Source organism: Hippopotamus amphibius, chromosome 17 (genome assembly GCF_030028045.1).
Source record: "Hippopotamus amphibius kiboko isolate mHipAmp2 chromosome 17, mHipAmp2.hap2, whole genome shotgun sequence".
In the NCBI taxonomy this organism is placed as follows: domain Eukaryota; kingdom Metazoa; phylum Chordata; class Mammalia; order Artiodactyla; family Hippopotamidae; genus Hippopotamus; species Hippopotamus amphibius.
Window position 1 is genome coordinate 54,413,222 of NC_080202.1, and position 18,002 is coordinate 54,431,223.

Consider the following 18,002-nt stretch of genomic DNA (forward strand, 5'->3'; position numbering starts at 1 on the left):
TCACTCATTTGCCCGGGCACATGAGTGGTCCCACAGGCCACATGGTGGTCTCAGCTTCCAGCCAATGGAGTGTGGAGGTGTCTCTTGGTGGAAACATTCCTCTCGTGGGTGTAAAACCTCGAAACCAGCAGAGCCCAGAGTTAGGGGGACCAGAGCAAAACACTGCCCCTGGGGGACTAGCTGTCCTGCTCCACCACCACTGGCTCCCGCACTGGGGTTCCAGGTCAGGGAGAACCACACACTGGCTGTGAGCCCAGTGTGTGCTACAGACCAGAGGCAGGGTTGGGTTTTGTTTGGGGTTGTTTTGTTTGGCAGTAAATGATAAAAGAATTTCTTAAGGCATCTGGAAGTAGGGTGTCTCCAGGATTGGCCAATGTGCTGATGACCTGCCCTCAGACCTTGTCACTGTCATCCTGAGCCTCAGGGTTTGTCCCAGCCCTGTGTTCACAAGCCAGTTCTGTGTCACGGGCTATTCACAGGACAGTGAATCCCTGGGCCTCGGCACCTGCGTGATCTGGGGACAGCCAGCCCGCCATCGTGCTGTTTGGTGAGTCCAGGGTTGGTAGCACTAAGGCGGACTGATGGGCAGGGAAAACCAATGCAAATCTACTTAAATGTCGATTCCTTGGATGGAAGGTGTTGCTGCCTCGTGGCGAGCTGCCTCACGCTCTGACTCCAGCCTTTGGTGACCAGTAAAGGGCTGGAGCAGCACCAGGTGTGGTACATGTCACCTCACATGTCCAGAGGGGGTGCCCTTTTCTAAGTGGCCAGGGCCATCTGTCTTCACTGCAGCTGTGGCATGGTGAGATGGCAGGAGGCGGGCACAGAATCAGAGGGCTGGCGTGGTCCCGAGGCAGGATGTGCAGGTGTGCGTGTGTGTGCACGTGAGAGAGAGAGAGAGAGTTGTTCACAGTGGCCGCATTCCACGTGCTGGGCTGTAACCCTTTGCTCCAATCAGGCCGTGTCCAGAATGACAGAAGGGCCCATTGGGATCTTCACCTGGTCTAGTTCAGAATAATCTACTAACCAAGTGTTTATGAGAGCCCACGAAGCCTTTCCTGGGAGCTTTGGTTAATGGAAGGTTGTTGGTACCTCACAGACTCAGTCCAGGCCCTAAGACGATTGAGCACTTGCCTCTGAGGGAGCTCTGGGTGACCCAGGACTTGGGAGGGGACCACGCCCCTATCATGATGGCTCAACCACCTCTGCTCACCACTTCTCAGGTTTTGTGTGTGTGTGTGTGTGTGCGCGCGCGCGTGTGTTTTCAGTGATATGAATCACATAAGAGTTTTGCAAGCTGCTTATATGTCTTGGTCCTGAGCATCTCATGGACAGCTAGCCACATCCTTCCCACTGCAATCCGGAAGCCCTCTCAACGGCAGTGTCTCAGGTGGGGAGCCCTCTCTGACCTTCAGAGATAAGCAAGGGCAATTTCTAAGAGGCTGGTGTCTCCTTTCCCCAGTGCATTTCACCGGGTCTTGGTGGGAGGAGAGCTGTCTGGGTCTTCCCAGATCAGGGGCTAGAGATTGACTGCACACAGTACACTCTTCAGGGGTCCTAGCTCCTGGATTCCTTTCTCTACATTGTACTGAGGAATTCATGGGCCCCCAGGGAGGCCAGTTTTTAGTCAACCAATTGAGGACATAATTAATATCACTCTCAGCTGCTCAAGCTAGCAAGGAAGCTAGGTCTCTGATGGATGTACCTGTATTAGATATTTTTAGCTTCAGCTTCACATAATGAAAACCAAAAATAGCAGTGGCTTATAAGAGATACTTTATTTTTCTCTCACATAGAAGAGAGGTAGGCTCCTTCTCTTTCTACGCCACTAGTATGTGACTGCCATCCTCAAGATTACCTCATGGTCCATAATGGTTGCTGGGATTCCAACCATCATGTCTGCCTTTCAGGAAGCAGGAAGGAGACAACAGAAAAGGACAAAGGGCTTTCCCCAGCCATCCATCCCCCGAGACTGAACGCATCTTAAATTTTTCACCTAAGGTGCCTCACTTGCTTCATCCTTGCTTTAGTCCCAATAGAAGCAATCACCTCTGACCCTGCAATCCTTAAACACCTCATTCCAGGGAACCACAGGCAATAACTGAATGAGTCTCTTTGCCACCGTGTGCAATGCCAGAATCCCATCCCTGGATGCCAGTGGGATTTGGAGAAACAACTTTCCTGGTGTATAACATATACATATAGCTATACATATCTGTATCTATACATATATGCAAGTATAGAGAGCTCAGTTCATTTTGATGTTACATCTATACACCACGGACCCACCCCTCAGATCCAGAAAGTGAACACTTCCCTCACCCCCAGAAGGCTCCCTCACGCCTCTATCCCCACCCCCCACCCCAGTTAGTACCACCACCCCCAGTGTAACCACTGTTCTGACTTCTATCCACAGTGGAAGTACATTAATCTTTCCCCTTCCCGAACTTCACGTAAAGGAACCGCAGGATGTGCCCTTCAGTGGCGGCCTTGTTTGGCTCAGTATTTTGCCCGAGATTCATATGTGTGATTCCACGTGGCAGAACAGAATCCCATTGTCTGAATTTGCCACAACTCACCAACCTGTTCTACAGCTTTGGGACTGTCTCCAGTGTTTTGGTGTTTGGGGGAGAGCTCCTAGGAGCATTCTTGCGATGTCTTTGGTGGACACATGGGCTCATTTCTCTCTGGCGTGTACCTAGGAGTGGAATTGCTGGGCCATGCGTCCAGCTGTGCCAGCGCCTGCGCTCCCGGGCAGCGTGTGAGTCACGTGCTCCACATCCTCACCAGCACCTCACAGCCTCGGTCTTTTTCACAGCAGCTGCTCTGGTGTGTGTGTACAAATGGAACACCCTCTGCTTTCAGCCCCTCCACTTCTCCGAGGGTCCATTTCCCAAAATCCATTTCCAGCACCAATTTCTATACCAGCCAACATTCTTAACTGCTGAAAACAGAAACCAACTCTGGTGAACTTAAGCAGAAAAGGGATTTATGGAAGGAATTAGGGAGCTCGCAGATTGGGTGGGAAGCCTAGAGAACCAGGCTGAGGAACTGAGCAGGAATTAAGGAAGGTTAATGTTCCAGGTAACTTTCGACAAGTAACTCACCACCGTGAAACTTAGCAGCTCACCCCCTCCACCATTCACCTGTGTGTGACCCTCTAGGCTCGGCTGGAATGGGTTATCTTTGCTCCGCACAGGGTTGGCTGGGCTCACTCGTGTTGAGGCTTCCTCTGGGACGGCAGGAATGGGGGAGGGGAGGGGGTCCCTCCATATGGTCTCCCACCCTGGTGGATACTGACCCAGGCTTGGTTGTGTGGTTGCAGTGTTCTGTGATGCGAGATGCAAGGCCTCCCGAGGCCCAGGCTTGGAACTCACTCCCAACGTCCCAGGGCCAGCAGGGATCCAAGGGCTGGGAAAATAGACTCCACCTCCTGACAGGAGAAGCTGCTGTTTGTAATCCACTGTTTGTAACCAGGAGGCCGACGATGGCAGGACCCAGAGAGTCAGGCTGGAACTGAAACCACTAAAGCCCGGCCCGTGGACAAGCTCACTGCCTCGTGGGACCCTGGCTTCCCAATGCTTCTGCTGTGGCCATTCCACCGCCCCCAGCGAGCACCCTGAATCAGCCCAGCCTCACCAGCCACGGGCTGCAGACTCAAGGCCCCAAGAGGCTGTCTGAGAGCACTGACTTGTTTTTTTCAGCTCACATGATGACAGGCTTTCCAAACACAGGAGGGAGATTCAGATGCACTGAGGAATAGCTAAATATGCTACAGGCCCTCCGTGCAGTGGAAAATTATACAGCTGTTCAAAAGGGCTTTGTGGACCCTTTATGCACTGACGTCAAGGATCTTCAAGACACACCATCAACTTAGAAAGCAAACATGTAGAACAATCCTGTGCTGAACATTCACTGTTGTCTGTTGGGTCTCCATGTGCCACACGTTCCTTCCCCAAACGACCCAGATGTTCCTCCTGGGACCTAACTCCCACCCCCCTCCACTGGGCAGCAGCCCTGGGTGATCCCAGGGAGGGGCCCTGGGGAGCCACACTTCCTGGTTGGAGGGCACGTGCTTGAGGGCGAGGAGCTTATGACTCATGTTGGTGCTTCTGTTGGGGGAGGGGATTCACGGTGACTTTCCCCTTGAAGACACTTGTGTATCCCTCAGGCAAGGAGAGGTTTTGTTTGTTGGTTTGTTTTTAATTTATTCAGTTTACTTTTTAGTGGAGGTGTACGGGACATAATGAAATGGTTTTTTTGTTTGTTTCTATTTTTGGCTGCGTTGGGTCTTCGTTGCTATGCGAAGGCTTTCTCTAGTTGTGGCGAGTGGGGGCTACTCTTCGTTGTGGTGCGCGGGCTTCTCAGTGCAGTAGCTTCTAGTGTTGCGGAGCACAGGCTCTAGGTGTGCAGGCTTCAGTAGCTGTGACTTGCAGACTCTAGAGGGCAGTCTCGGTAGTTGTGGTGCAGGGGCTTAGTTGCCCTGGGGCATGTGGGATCTTAACTGACCAGGGATTGAACCCGTGTCCCCTGCATTGGCAGATGGATTCTTAGTCACTGCGCCACCAGGGAAGTCCCTGAAATGTTTTTTAAAAGCTGTCTCCCTGCTGCTCAGGCCCTCACCCCCCAGGTTTCGGCCACAGCCTCCCAGAAACCTGCTCAGTCCTCCTGAGACGGCCAGAAATCGTGGTGACTTGCTGGTGCCCCACGCACGTGGCCCTGGGCAAAGGGGGCAGGCCCCAGGCTGCAGGGAGTGCTGGACGCAAAAGGTCTGATGTGGCAGCAGCTCTTCTGCTGAAAGAATGTCGCTGGTAGGGATGCCAGCAGCTCAGAGCCAAGCACGTGGTCTAGTCGTTGCAAAAAACGGCAGGGAAGGAATGCGGAGCTCTCTTTCCGGCTCCCTGTTCCCCACACGGTCGCTCCCCGAGTGCCATGCCAACGCCTCTGTACAGATGCCCGCTCCAGATGTGTGCGTTCAGGCTGTCGGTGCAGAAGGATTTCATGGAGGCCCCTCCAGGCTGCGCTGGGGTCTCTGCCTACAGGAGATAAACACAAGGCCGGCAGAGACATAGACAGAATGACGCACGCGCCTGAGGGGAAGAGGGGGAGTTGGAACCGGGTTGGAGGAATCAGGCCCTAGGAGCGGGCTGCGGTCTAAAGAGAGAAAAGAAGGGAGGTGTCAGGAGATGAGCTGAACAAGCACTGAAGATGAACTGAGGGGTCTCAGGGAGATCAGGCAGCCGGTCCAGAGGGGGCCGAGGGGCCCTAGGACAGAGGCGTCATAGCCCAGGTAAGGCAGGGAGGGCACGGGGCCTGAGTCATGGCTGCGCTGCCTGGCTTCTTTACTAGAACTTGCTCAAGCAGGGCCTGCCGGGAGCAGGCTTGGGGATCTCTGCCTCGTTGGGCTTGCCAGCACCTCTGACCCCTCTGATCCTAATCCTGGAGACAGCCTCAACACCCCCCTGGAGCAGAGGGCCGAGGTCTGTCCTGCCCACTGCAGATCCAGGGTGGAACAGCTGACATTTATCAGGGATGGTCACGGAGGCAGCCAGCTGAGACTGGGACCAGGGACCAGGGACCAGGGACCTGAGTTTCAGTGCTTAGCTTTGGAGCTGAGCAGACAGGGGCCCTCCCTGCTCCCCTACACACACCCCAGCCCCAGGCTCCTCTTCCGTAAGGCCCCCTTTCATCTCTTGAGTCCCTGTCCTGGACCCAGAGGGACCAGCCTCTCCTAAGGAGGCTGAGACAAACGGTCCTTTTCCTGCCTCTCTTTTCTGGAGCATCGTGGTGACACTGCTCGGACTCCATCTGCTTAAAGAGCCAACCTGGGCACCACTTCTGATCCAGGCGCCATGGGGAAGCCAGAGCTGTCTTTCCAAAGAGCATATCTGCTCTTGGAATTTCAGCAAAACAACACTGCAGGGTTACCAGTGAGAAGTCCCCCACCTCCTGGGGCAGTCAGGGGTAGGATGATCCACTGAAAACCCCCTAGCCTGGAAAACTAGAGGTTTGGTTGCCCAGTTAAGTGGCAGAGAGCAGCCAGGAGTGTCCCCAGTGGTGAGCCCTTCACCTGGAAAGAGGCTTCTCTGGTCAGCGGAACAGCTTTTCTTCCTTAGAATATACACAGATGATTTCTTTTTCTGAAACATGCCCCCTCCTCCTCACCAGGTTAATTCCTATGAATCCTTCAGGTCTGGGGGACCCTCAACCTTACAGGGGTCTCAGATCTTGGGCTTTTACTGAAAGGGGCCTGAGCTTCTGCCTTTCTAACCAAGTCCCGGTAATTCTGGCACTGCTGGTCCTCAGACCACACTCTGGGGACCACACTCTGGGGACCAGACACCTGACCTCTTGGGAATGCCCCTGTCTTCAGCCTGGAGACAGCTGCCTCACTCTGTGTCCACAACACACTCTCCATCCCCCCTCAATAATCCTTCCACGGGGCATGGTTGATCCCCACGTGTGTCTCGCTGCCACTAGACTGATTTCATCTTTTCCACCATCAGATCCCAGGAACACCCAGCACAGAGCAGGAGCACGGTAGCCCTTGAATCTTGCTTGAATGAATGAATCTATTCATGCATTCAAACAAAAGGTTAATACAGACCTATGCCAGCCTTCTCCGCTCCCATGTCTACACCTTGGGGGAGAAAAACCCAAACACTTAGAACTTGAATCTTGTTTGGAGTCATAAGAATTTGAAGTGAAGAAGCTGTGAAACAGTAACCCAGCGTGGCTGGGAAACTTCTTAGTCGTGCAAATGCTGGGGTCTGCGCCAGTCTCACTGAGTCAGGAACCTTAGGGAGGGGGCTGCGATCTGTATTTCTGAGCCTTCATCGGATTCTGGGTCACTCAATTCCAAAGCCCATCCCCCGACTCCCCCACCCACCTCCCACCCCCGGTCTAGACCGGTGACAGTTACTGGCTGCGTATTGGAACCCCTCCGAGAGCTTTGAAAGCTCTGATGCCTTTGCCTCTCTGTACTGCTGTTACAGCACTTCTGACTCTAAATGAGAGGTTTTCCCCTCCAGACACCAAATCTGTATTGTCATTTGCAGCTCTCTGACACCACCAGAATTAGTGCAGATCCCACAGGTTAAGGGCTCAGTCCCATAAGACCGCCCCCACCCGCTTCAGATGCCAATCGCAAGTCTGGGCGGGGCTGGGTGTTCCTTTGACCCCCCTCCTCAGGTGTGGGATTTGCTAGAGTGATTCAAACTCAAGGAAACCCTGTCCTTACTAATAACAGTTTATCATAAAGGATGCACTGCAGAAAGAGGCAATTGGAAGAGATGCACAGGTGTGGGGGAGGGTGCAGAGCTCCTGTGCTCACCAGCCCACCACCCTCCCAGCACCTGCACACAGTGCTCCCTGAACCCCAACCTTTAGGGGTTTTCACGGAGGCTTCACTCCATAAGCATGATTGGCTAAATCATTGGCCATTGGGGTTAACTCCAGCCCCTCTGCCCTCCCCGGAGGTCAGGGGGTGGGGCTAAAAGTCCCAAGCTTTAATGAAGTAGGTTGGTTCCTGTGGCAACCAGCCCCATCCTGAGGCGGCCGTGGGGCCTGCCAAGAGTCCCCTCATGCTCATAAAATCAGGTATGGTCAAAGGGGTGCCTTATGAAGACAAATGATGCTCCTCTCACCCTCTCAGGAAGGGTTTTAGAAGCTCTTGTACCAGGAACCGGGTACAAAGACCCTGCATGTATCTCTCAGTATATTTTACAATATCACAGCCCTACCACCCCATTCTGGGTGGGTCAGCTCTGTTCTGGCTCCCCAAGCTCCAGTGGGGGTGTTTGCTGCAATGGGGGTGAGGGAGGGGCTGGACAGGAGAAGGCAGGACCGACCAGGTGTGTGGCCAGGACAGCGCAAGAAAGCGAGGGGGAGAGAGGCTGTCATGAGTGGGAGATGAGGGGGGCACTGACCTCTTTCCCCAGAATCTTGCCTGTAAGCAGGGAGGCTAGGAGGAGACAGTGCCCATGGCAGCTCCTTGTGACTCCGTGTGTGGCGTGCTGAGCAGCTGGTCCCCATCAGACCAGCCTCAAGCCTTTTCTAAGGAGGCTTTCGCTTCAGTCACAGCAGACCCTGTGCAGGGATGGGTAGCTCCGGAGGAGTGTTGCCTTGGCAACGCAAAGACTTAGGAGGGTGGTGCTGGTAACCAGGGCTGATTTTGACCTTCGCCATCTCTCGGGCTGGTGGCGTTATCATCTCCTGCTCTGCCGCTGGGGCCATCCCAAGCCTGCAATGAGAAGCCAACCTCAGGGGAGGCCTTTGGCCACCCCCTCCCATCCACCCTCTCATCTTAGAGGGCACTGCCATGAAATACATTTCACGAGAAGGTGCCCATTTGAAAGCGCCTAAACCAAAGCTGAGCCCCTGTTTGCCTTGGATTTACCCTGTAACTGCCACCCTGGGCCATCCATGCCTGCTGCTCACTCTGCAGCTATAACCAGACAAGCAAGGTGACCTCCGAGTTCCAGGTGGATGCAATGCAAAAGATGGTGAAATATAGCCTTAGCATCACATCTCCAGGCTTGACTCCTCTCAGCTGTGTGACCTTAGGCAGAAGGCTTCACCTCTCTGAGCCTTAGCTTGATTTCGGTAAAGTGGGTGCCGATACACTTCCTCTCTCCAGGGGCTGTCGTCAGGGCATCTGAAGGCTTCCATGGGCCACAGTCCCTCACGTCATGAAGGTGAGGATGTGTGTTCATCTGCTCAGGATGCTGTAACAGAGCACCACAGCCTGGGGGCTTATAAAACAGAAATTTAGTCCTTACTATCCTGGAGGCTGGAGTCAGATTTGGTGTTGGGTGGAGGTCCTCTTCCTGATTCATAGAGAGCCATCTTTTCTGCTGTATCCTCACAGGACAGGAGGGGTAAGGGGGTGCTCTGGGTTCTCTTTTATGAGGACACTAACCCCATTCGTGAGGCCCCACCCTCCTGACCGGATCATCTCCTGATGCCATTATACTAGGGGTTAATTTTCAACATGTGGATGTGGGGGGGACGCGAACAGTCAGTCCATGCAGGATGTTCCTGTGTCGTCTATCACCATTACCAGATGTTCTTGGAGGTCCAGCTCTATGCAAGTTCCTCCAGGAAACTTGACTCTTTTAAAGACCCCATTTAGAGACCCCAGTGCCCTCCACCCCAGCCCAGCCATAAGCTTTCTCCCACCCCCTCCGGACCACAGGTAGTATTGCAGGTTTGGGGTTCAAGCTTCCTGGTAATCTGAAGGCTTTGCATTGACTGGGGTTCAGGGAGGAGGCGAGGGGAGCTGGCCCTCGCTGGCACGGAGCCCACCCTGCAGCCGGGCAGGCCCCAGCAGCACCCCCCTCAGCAGCCCAGGCCATGGGAACAGCGAGGAGGCCTCACCGCTGACCACAAGGCAGGCCAGGCCAGCTCCTCCCGCCCGCTGGGCCGGGCAGCTCCCTTTGACCTTGGCAGGGCCTATTGGACACGTGCATGGGCAGCCTGCCTGGTCTCATGCAAGGTCAGAGGATTTCTGAAAATGCTTAAAAGCTTCAGCTCTTTTAAGAAGGATTTTCTTCATTTTGGCACAGTGGGGTGTTTCTGGGCTGCGGGCTGCCCAAGCCCTGGGGAGCCTGTGTGTATTCACTCAGTCTAGGGGTGAGGCCCAGCTGGGGGGACCTTAGCATGGCGTCCCCTGAGGAGGTCTCAGGGACTTGTCCTGAGCTTCCTCGTGGGGTGGGGGTGACTGCCCTGTAGCCTAGGAGGAAAAGGAGGCCGGTTAGGTGGCCCCACCTATCCGGACTGTCAGGGTGGCCTGGCCACCACAGCCCCAGGGCTGACCACCAAGGGAGTCATCTGGCCTGCTGGCCCTAGCTGTCCCAGCCCTGGCACCTGCTTCCCACACACGGTCAAGAGGGCACCCTGGGAAGAACCCAGAGGGAGGGCGTCCCAAGGCCCAGAGGATGAAAACTAGCCGGGCCTCTTTAAGAATCTGTGTTGCCAGAGGAGAGAAAATGCCGAGTGAGGCCTTTAGTAAACATCTGAGGACTTGCAGTAACAACTCCCAGCTGTGTGAGGGGTGGGGGGCGGGGAGGCCAGCGGAGCTGGCTGGAGGGTGGGATGGGTTGAGGTCAGGCTGGGTGGGGACCAGCTGAGAACACATGGAGGGCGGGCAGCGGGCTGAGCAGGGGCAGAGTTTGTCCGAGCGCTGTGGGCAGTGGACGAGCCTCTGAGCTGCTGGGCCTGGAAGCTTCCACTTCCTTCGGGGCCTTTTCTGAATCCTTCCAGAGATCTCTAGCCCCTTCTTGCAGCCAGGAGAGGAAGGTTTCAGACCCGTGGTCTTTGAGGGGGAGGGGGAGGGAAAGGTCCGTGCAGCCTTTTCCAAGTCACTGCTGATAGTTCAATTGCCTGTGTGGGTGGTGTTTAGTATCTCTTTCTACCACTCGGAGTACCAAGCACAGCACCTGTGAATTGTCCCTTCCCCAGGCCTATCCCCTGGAGCCCCACCTTCTCTTGCCTGAAAGTTGTGCCGTAGCCTCCTGGGTGGTCTCCGTGCCTCCCAGCTCTGCTCCCAGGGGCTCCCAGGCCAGCCCCATAGAGCCACCACTGTTACTGCTCTAAGGCACCTGATCAGGACATTTCCCTCGGCTGAAACCAGGGTGGTGATCGCCTGTTAGTGACAGTAGATATCCTAGTTAGGATGCTTTGGGTTATGAGTAACAAATCCAATTCAGAAAGGCTTAAACTTTGGAGAGGATATTGTTGTTCATATTAACTGGAAAGTACAAATCTGTGTGGGCTTCACGGATGGTTGAGCCAGCAGTTTAGCCATGTCCAGAGGACAAGGTTCAGGTCCTCCTCTCCTTTCTATCCTCTGTAGCAGCAACTTTATCCTCACACTGGCTTCCCTCATGGTGCCAAAATGGCTGCAGTGGCTCCAGCTCTATACCAGACCTTTAAATGGCAAAGTGAATCTCTTTTTCCAAATTCCTGTTCTGGTTATGTATTTCTGTATAACAAATCACCCCAAAACTTAATGACTAAATCTTTTATTTTGCTCATAAATCTGATATTTGGGCAGGGCTCAGCAAGAACTGTTCATCCTTGGTCCATATGGCATCAGCTAGGGCAGCTAAAACGGGGGTTTAGAGAATCCATTTCGAAATGGCTCACTCAAGTGGCTGACAAACGGTGCTTATGCTGGCTGGGAACTCAGTTCCTCCTTGTACAGAGCTGCTTGGGCTTCCTAACAACATGGTGCCTTGGCTCCAAGAGAACAAGGCAGGAGTGCATGGCATTTTTATGACCTGGCCTCAGGAGTCACACAACATCACTTCCCCTGTACTCTATTGGTTGCAGTGGTCACAAAGGCCCCCCTGGATTCAAGGGGACCAGCCGTAGTCCTTACCACTCATGGGAGGAGTGTCAAGGTTGCATCCATGAAGAGTTTGTGGCATGGGAGCTATTGTTGTCACCATCTTGGAAATATGATCAGCCACAACTCCCTGCAAACGTCTTCTCCACTTTCACTGCAAAAGTCTGGGTGCATGCCCAACAATAAACTGATAACCAAGGCCAGAGGATGGGTTGTGTGTCACCCCTGGAGCCAGGGAAGACTTGGCTCTTCCCAGAGTATCTGAGCTACATGGGGGAGGTATGGGTCCCCCAGAGAAAGGAAGAAGCTCAGGATGCAACCAGGGCCTACTATAGCCACGTTCATGGAACACTCACTGCATGCCAGGGGCTGTGCTAAGTGTTTGGTCTCGTTCACTCCATTACTTCTCACCACAAACCAATGAGACTGGTGCCATTGTTCTCTGCACTTTACAGAAACTGGAGATTGTAACTTGCCCGAGGCCACAAGGCCAGAAGACAGCAGAGACAGAGTTAAAGGTCAGGTTTGTATGGCTCTAAGTCTACACTGCTAACTACCCCATAACAAAGTTCAAGACTTCTGGTCCATGGCTGAAGAAAGCAACTTGAATGCGGAGGATATAGCCTGATTGCCCTGGCAGCCATTTTGTGACCATGAGGCAATCCAATTTGAGAAAGAATCAGGTGCACAGAGAAGGGGCAAACCTTGATCAATTATGGCAATGTCTGCCCTCTGTAGGGATTCTTCAGTTATGTGAGTCAGAAATCTACTATACTGTTTAAGACTACGAGTTTGATACATAGTTATGTATAATTGCCAGTATCTTAACCAACAAAGGAGGTTATTGTAATATTTTTCCTATTTCATTATAGAAATTGTCTGTATGTCTGTCTCTGTGATTAGATAACAAGTGGCTTAGAAGAAGGGACCAGGCCTCAAGCATTCCTCTATGCCCAGTGCCCAGCACAGCTGGTGATACTCCATTTTTTGAACCGTACTTGGAGAGAAAATAAATGAGAACAAGTGTAGCTCTTCTCCCAGAATTTTTATGTTTATATCATAACCCCCTTCTCTTCTCTGCTTCCATAACTGGTGCTCTTCTTTCACTGCCTCTTGTTTCCAAAGCCTAAACACAGAACCCACACTGCAATTGAGTCCCCCACGATGTGACTTTGGCGAAAGAGGCAAGGAGAAAAGCAAGTAGGTGCCTGGTCACTGGAGCAGCTGGGCTGTGGAGGTAGCCCTTGGCAGGGTGGCAGTAGAGAGACCGAGGAGAACCTTCGTGGGAAACGGGTGTGGCTGGGACGAGGCGAGCCTGGGTGCTTTTATGCTATCAGCACATTTCATGGCAGTAAACTTGGCCTCGTTGCTGTAAAATCCTTCAGCCCCAGACACGCAGCCTTTCTTGTTTTCTCTGTTGAAGGTTAACTTTTCACAAGTTAAATTTCCTCCTACTCATCCCGGCTCATCAAGGAGCTTTGGCACATAAAGCTTTGCTGAGCGTGATAAAAAGAAAGCCTCAAAAAAAATAATAGATGAGTGTTCCAAGAGTGTTTCTGGGAAAAGCTTGCCCAGCCAGCTCGTTCTGCAGCCTTCCTTTCCCCCTGCTCAGCTCCCAGACTTGGGCCCACCGTTGTCACAGTGTGTGGGCAGCAGGGTCTGCCCCACCCCCACCCAGGGCAACAGCACTTCCTTCAGAGCAGCTGGTTGGGGCCCAGTCCTAAGGCCGATCCCAGAATGGTGGTCAGCCATCTTCCCATCTGTGAGAAATTAGCAAAACCAAGATGTGTCAATCTTTTCAGAAAATGGGATCCCTTCAGCTGATGGGGCCAGCTCTTGTTCTGACATTGGGTCTCTATCTGGTTTGCTTTCCCCTGCAAATAAAACTCCAACTCAACAGGTGTAAACAAGAAGGATGGTTTAAAAAAAATCTCACCCAACACGGAGGCCTGAATCAGCATCCCAGGGGTCGTCACCCGCAAGCTCCGTCCGGCCGCACACAGCTGTCATTGCCGGATGCGGTTTTCTTACTCCCAGACATCCACAGTGTTTGACGTTTTCTCACATTCTAGCAGTGGCAGAACCATCCTTTACTTCTGTTCTGGGCTGCTTCTACAGTAAGGGTAGAGGATTGTTGGACCAAATTCCGGATATTCCTCCAGGTGTCAAGCAATTTCTACAGACACGATTCCTGTCACCTGGTACCCTTTCCTCTGAGATGGTCACCTGGTACAAATAAGTACAAACTGTTGGCAAGAAATTAACAGTTTAACCCAACTAAGCAGTGACTGCACTTCTATATGAATAAAATCATCTTTGCAAAAATGACTAGACAGGTTTTTGAAAAATGGGGATGTGGGTTTGGGGTAGTCTGACCTAAAAGAGAAGCCTGGCATGGGGGGTGCCCAGTGCTAGCGGTCAGGACCAAGGTCTACGTCGGGTAGTGACCAGGATGTGTCCCGGTGATGACAGTGTTTCATTCTGTCCTGGACCATGGCCACTCAGTATCTTCATTTTGCAGGGATGTATCCAGTTCAACACTTAAGTTTTGTGTACCTCTCTGTAACTATGTTGTCCTAGAACAAAAACGTCTTTCAGTACCTCTCCTGCCACGGAACCCATGATGTTTGCTTTGGGGGCGGGTCAGAGGCAGGCAATCCTCCTCCAAGCTGCTGAAGCCGGAGGGCAGAGTCACAGGAACTGCACCTGCCAAGATGCCCTGCGAGAGGAAATGAGCCTCAGAACCCCTCTCCTTCCCACTGGCAGTCCTCAAATTGTCACTCCATCTCGGCCCTTGTGTTTGACGCCTGTCTTTTCTCCTACCCCATCTTCCAGTGGCTTTGATTCCTCTTGTTCCTTTGCCAGCAAAGCTCTGCCTTTGCCAGACCAAAAAAGAGAAGCTATTCCACTTCCCTCTGTCTTCTCCCTCACCCATGACTCCCACTCAGACCACCTGGGTCCCAGCAGACCCCATGGTTCCAGAGGCCACAGTGGGTGCCGAGTGGCAGTAAATACTCATAGGTTGGAGGCTGTCCTGCCCCAAAAGAGAGGATGGCAGTGGAGAAACTGGTGGTGATGCTGTGGGGAGTCCCATGCCTTACTGGTTAGATCACAATGGATGAGCTTGGTTCTCAAGGGGCCTGCTTAGAGATGAGCAGGGTGACAGCTGGTTGGAAAACATGCAGGGCAGTGAGGAGGGGAGAGGCCATTCTTCTGCAGAGGAGAAACTCCAAGCGGGCAGAGGTGGCTGTGCCACTGAGACTCATTTCCTGGGAGCCTGTGGTTTGAGCCTTTGCCTCGTCTTCCCATCCTGCTCCCAGTGTTCCTCCCGATGAGCCCCGGGAGCCTTCTCTGTTTATCTCAGCCCTCTCAGGCCTAAAGGAGAAGAAGCAGAAGCCCCGTGCCCAGGCTCCTCTTGGGAGGGGCCTTGGTGCTGGTGTAACCAGACGAGGCTGGTTCCAAAGCCAAGTTTCGCTGCTAGCCGTTCAAAAGGCCAAAACTCAAGAGACCAGTGTTGGTGGACAAGGAAAAGTTGCTGTACTCAGGATGCCAGCAACCTGGGAAGATGGTGGACTGATGTCCTAAGACCGTCTCCAAGTTGCCGGCTGGGAGACAGGTGTTAAAGGTCCTGTGAAGAAGGGGCCCAGGTGCCTGATCCGCTTGCAGATCAAGTTGTTGGCATCAAGGTGAAATTTTGAGCATCACCAAACTTCTGGATTCAACTGGTCTGGGGTCTCTGTGCTTATGTTAGCGATTTTCATTGGAGGGGGCATTGCTTCCCATAAAAACAACTTAGGAATGTGTGTCAAACGTTTATTTATCTATATCTTTCAGGGAACTGGGAGTTGGGTGACTCTGCTATGTGGCTCGGTTTGGTCTAAATTGTTACCAGTTTGCCCCGACCAACAAATATTCTTTGTTTCTACATCTTCACATTTCCTAATCATTAACTCTGGAGCCAGCCCTTCTGAGACTCAGGGGAGGCCTGGGAGACTAAAGAAAACACAGGGGCTGGTATGCTCTTTCAATCCCTGCTTTTCTCTGATACCCCTCAATCTTGAGGGGAACAGGTGTTGGACAAGAAAGGGAATAACATATTTTGTTTGTTTGTTTTTCCATTTTGTTTTGGGTTTTTTCTAGCTGTACATGTGGGATCTTAGCTCCCCGACCAGGGATGGAACCTGTGCCTCGGCAGTGGAAGCGCAGTCTTAACCACTGGACCGCCAGGGAGGCCCCTGGGAATCATGCTTTGAATAGAGAGGCCGATCACAAACTCGGCAGAGGAACTCAGTTTGAGGGAACTTGCTTTCAGTCGCTCCCCTGTCCTCAGCCCCTGCCCCATGTTCCCTACCAACTTCTCCTCGGGTGCTCCCTGCCCCCGCCAGCCTGTCCTCTCCAGGTCCGTGCCCACAAGTCAGGCTGGCTCCCCTCTCTGCACCCCCTGCACCTCTGCCCAGGGAAAGCTTCTCTGCCCTGACTGCCCAAACTTGACCCAGCCTTCAAGACCCAACTTCCACCATTCACATGTCTTTGAAAAACAAAAGATACATTGAAATATAATTCACATATCATACAATTCCTCCATTTAAAGTGTACAATTCCATAGCTTTTAGCACATTCACAGTTATGTAGCCATTTCCATAGTTAATTTTAAAACATTTTTTTTCACTTCAGAAAGAAACTATCACTCCTTTGCCCCTCCTTCAGCCCTAAGACTATTCTGAACATTTCATATAAATGGAATCATACAGTATGTGGCCTTTTGTGTCTGACTTCTATCACTGAGCATGCTTTTGAAGTTCTGATGTAGCGTGTGTTAGTGCTTCATTCTTTCTCATGCCTAAAGCCTAGTCCATTATCCAGAGGCAGCACATTTGATTTATCTAGTCACCATTCGACAGACATTTGCAATGTTTCCACCTTTGGCTGTGATGAATCCACCATTTACCTCCCAGCTTTTTCCAAGAAGCTGGTCTGTGCCTTGTAATCTCCCCCTCCCTTGCACAAATCCTGTCACTGTTAATATTAACTACCCTCTACCAAGCTCCTACTATGTGCCAGACTCCAAACTGGGCCCTCCTTACGTCAACAGATTGAATTCTCACCAGACCCCGAAGAGCGTGGTGAGTATTGTTTCCACGTTATGGATGAGAAAGCTCAAGCTCAGAGAAGTCAAGAGATTGGCCAACATCATGGTGGAAATGGGACTTGAACCCAGGTCTGTCCTGCCACAAAGTCCTCCTGTTGTGTTTATCTCATTTTTGGCATTTAACCTGTCTTTAACTGGTTTTGTGTGTTTTGGGATCTCCCTCAAATTGTAAGCCTCTTCAGGATAAGAACCACGTCTCACAGTTCTTTAGTCTTAGACCCACTACCTTGTAGGACAATCCTTCCATGCATATTTATGGACTGCCTGTTGGCTTGCCGTCTGTGGGGGATCTATGCTTTTCATCTGCTCAGAGTCCCTCCCCTCAGCCTCCTCCTGGCTACAGGATGGGTATATGCCTCAGGCCTAACCAATCAAAGCCCTCAATCCTGCTGGCCACAGTGATTGGCTCAAGGATGGGCTTAGGATCCAAGCCTGGCCAATCAGAGGCTTCCTGGAGTATTTTGCCATAGTAACGGCTGAAGACACCTGCTTATTCTTTGGGACTGGGAGCTATAGGGACCATCAAGCCTGACACTGCCATTGGCAACTTCATCCTGCCTTCTGGGTAGAGCCGACATCAGAATGCCATGCAGATGTTAAAAATCGTATTGCAGGAAAATATTTAATCACATGGAAGGATGTCCATGATACCTTCCTGGGTTTAAAATAAGGCAGCTACAAAATAGAACATACAATATTACTTACTACATATGTGTTCATATATACACACATGCAAATGAAAAAATGGATGATAGATGCCAAAATACTAACATCGATTCTCTCTGTATGAGTATTGATTATATTCTTTTCTGTGTATTGGAACTTTCAAAACTCGGGCTGAATTCTAGATGTTTTAGAAGGTTTTTGTTTGCTTGTTTTTCTGTTTATTTTAAGCTAGAGTCCTTTGGTTCAGCCTGAGTCATCTCATTTGCCTTTTTAGAGCACACACCTTTCTAACAACCCCATCATCTGCCCCAGTCCTGGGCCTCCCCCACCCTTGGCCACTCTGCTCACCTGGGCCCCTGCTGGCCCCCAGGACCTGCCGCCTCAGCTGTGCCTGAGTAATGCCATCCCCAGGTGTCTTCCCGACTCTCGGAGAAAGGCAGGCTTCCCTCCCCCACTCATCCTGCTGGGTGTTGTGTTTCCATTCTCGGCTCACAAGGAACCTGCAAAAAATATTTTCTTTGGCAGTCAATTAGAGAGTAGCAGCCCCAGACATGCCTTCCAGGCGACGTCCGAGCCTGGAGCGGCTGCTGTCCTCTGCTGCTGCCAGGAGACAAGGTCAAAGACGAGGCTAGGATTCTGACCTCATCACCTTGAATAGGGCTCTTTCCTCCATTAAGGTGCACGTGATCACAAGGCCAGGGAGGTGCAGCCCCACAGGACCCTTCTGGTGGACCAACCTCTCCTGAGCCGATGGTACAGAGACCCTGTCTGGACCCAGACACTGACTGCCTTCTCTCACTGCTGAAGGGCCCAAAGGGTTTGAGGGTCTCACGGGTG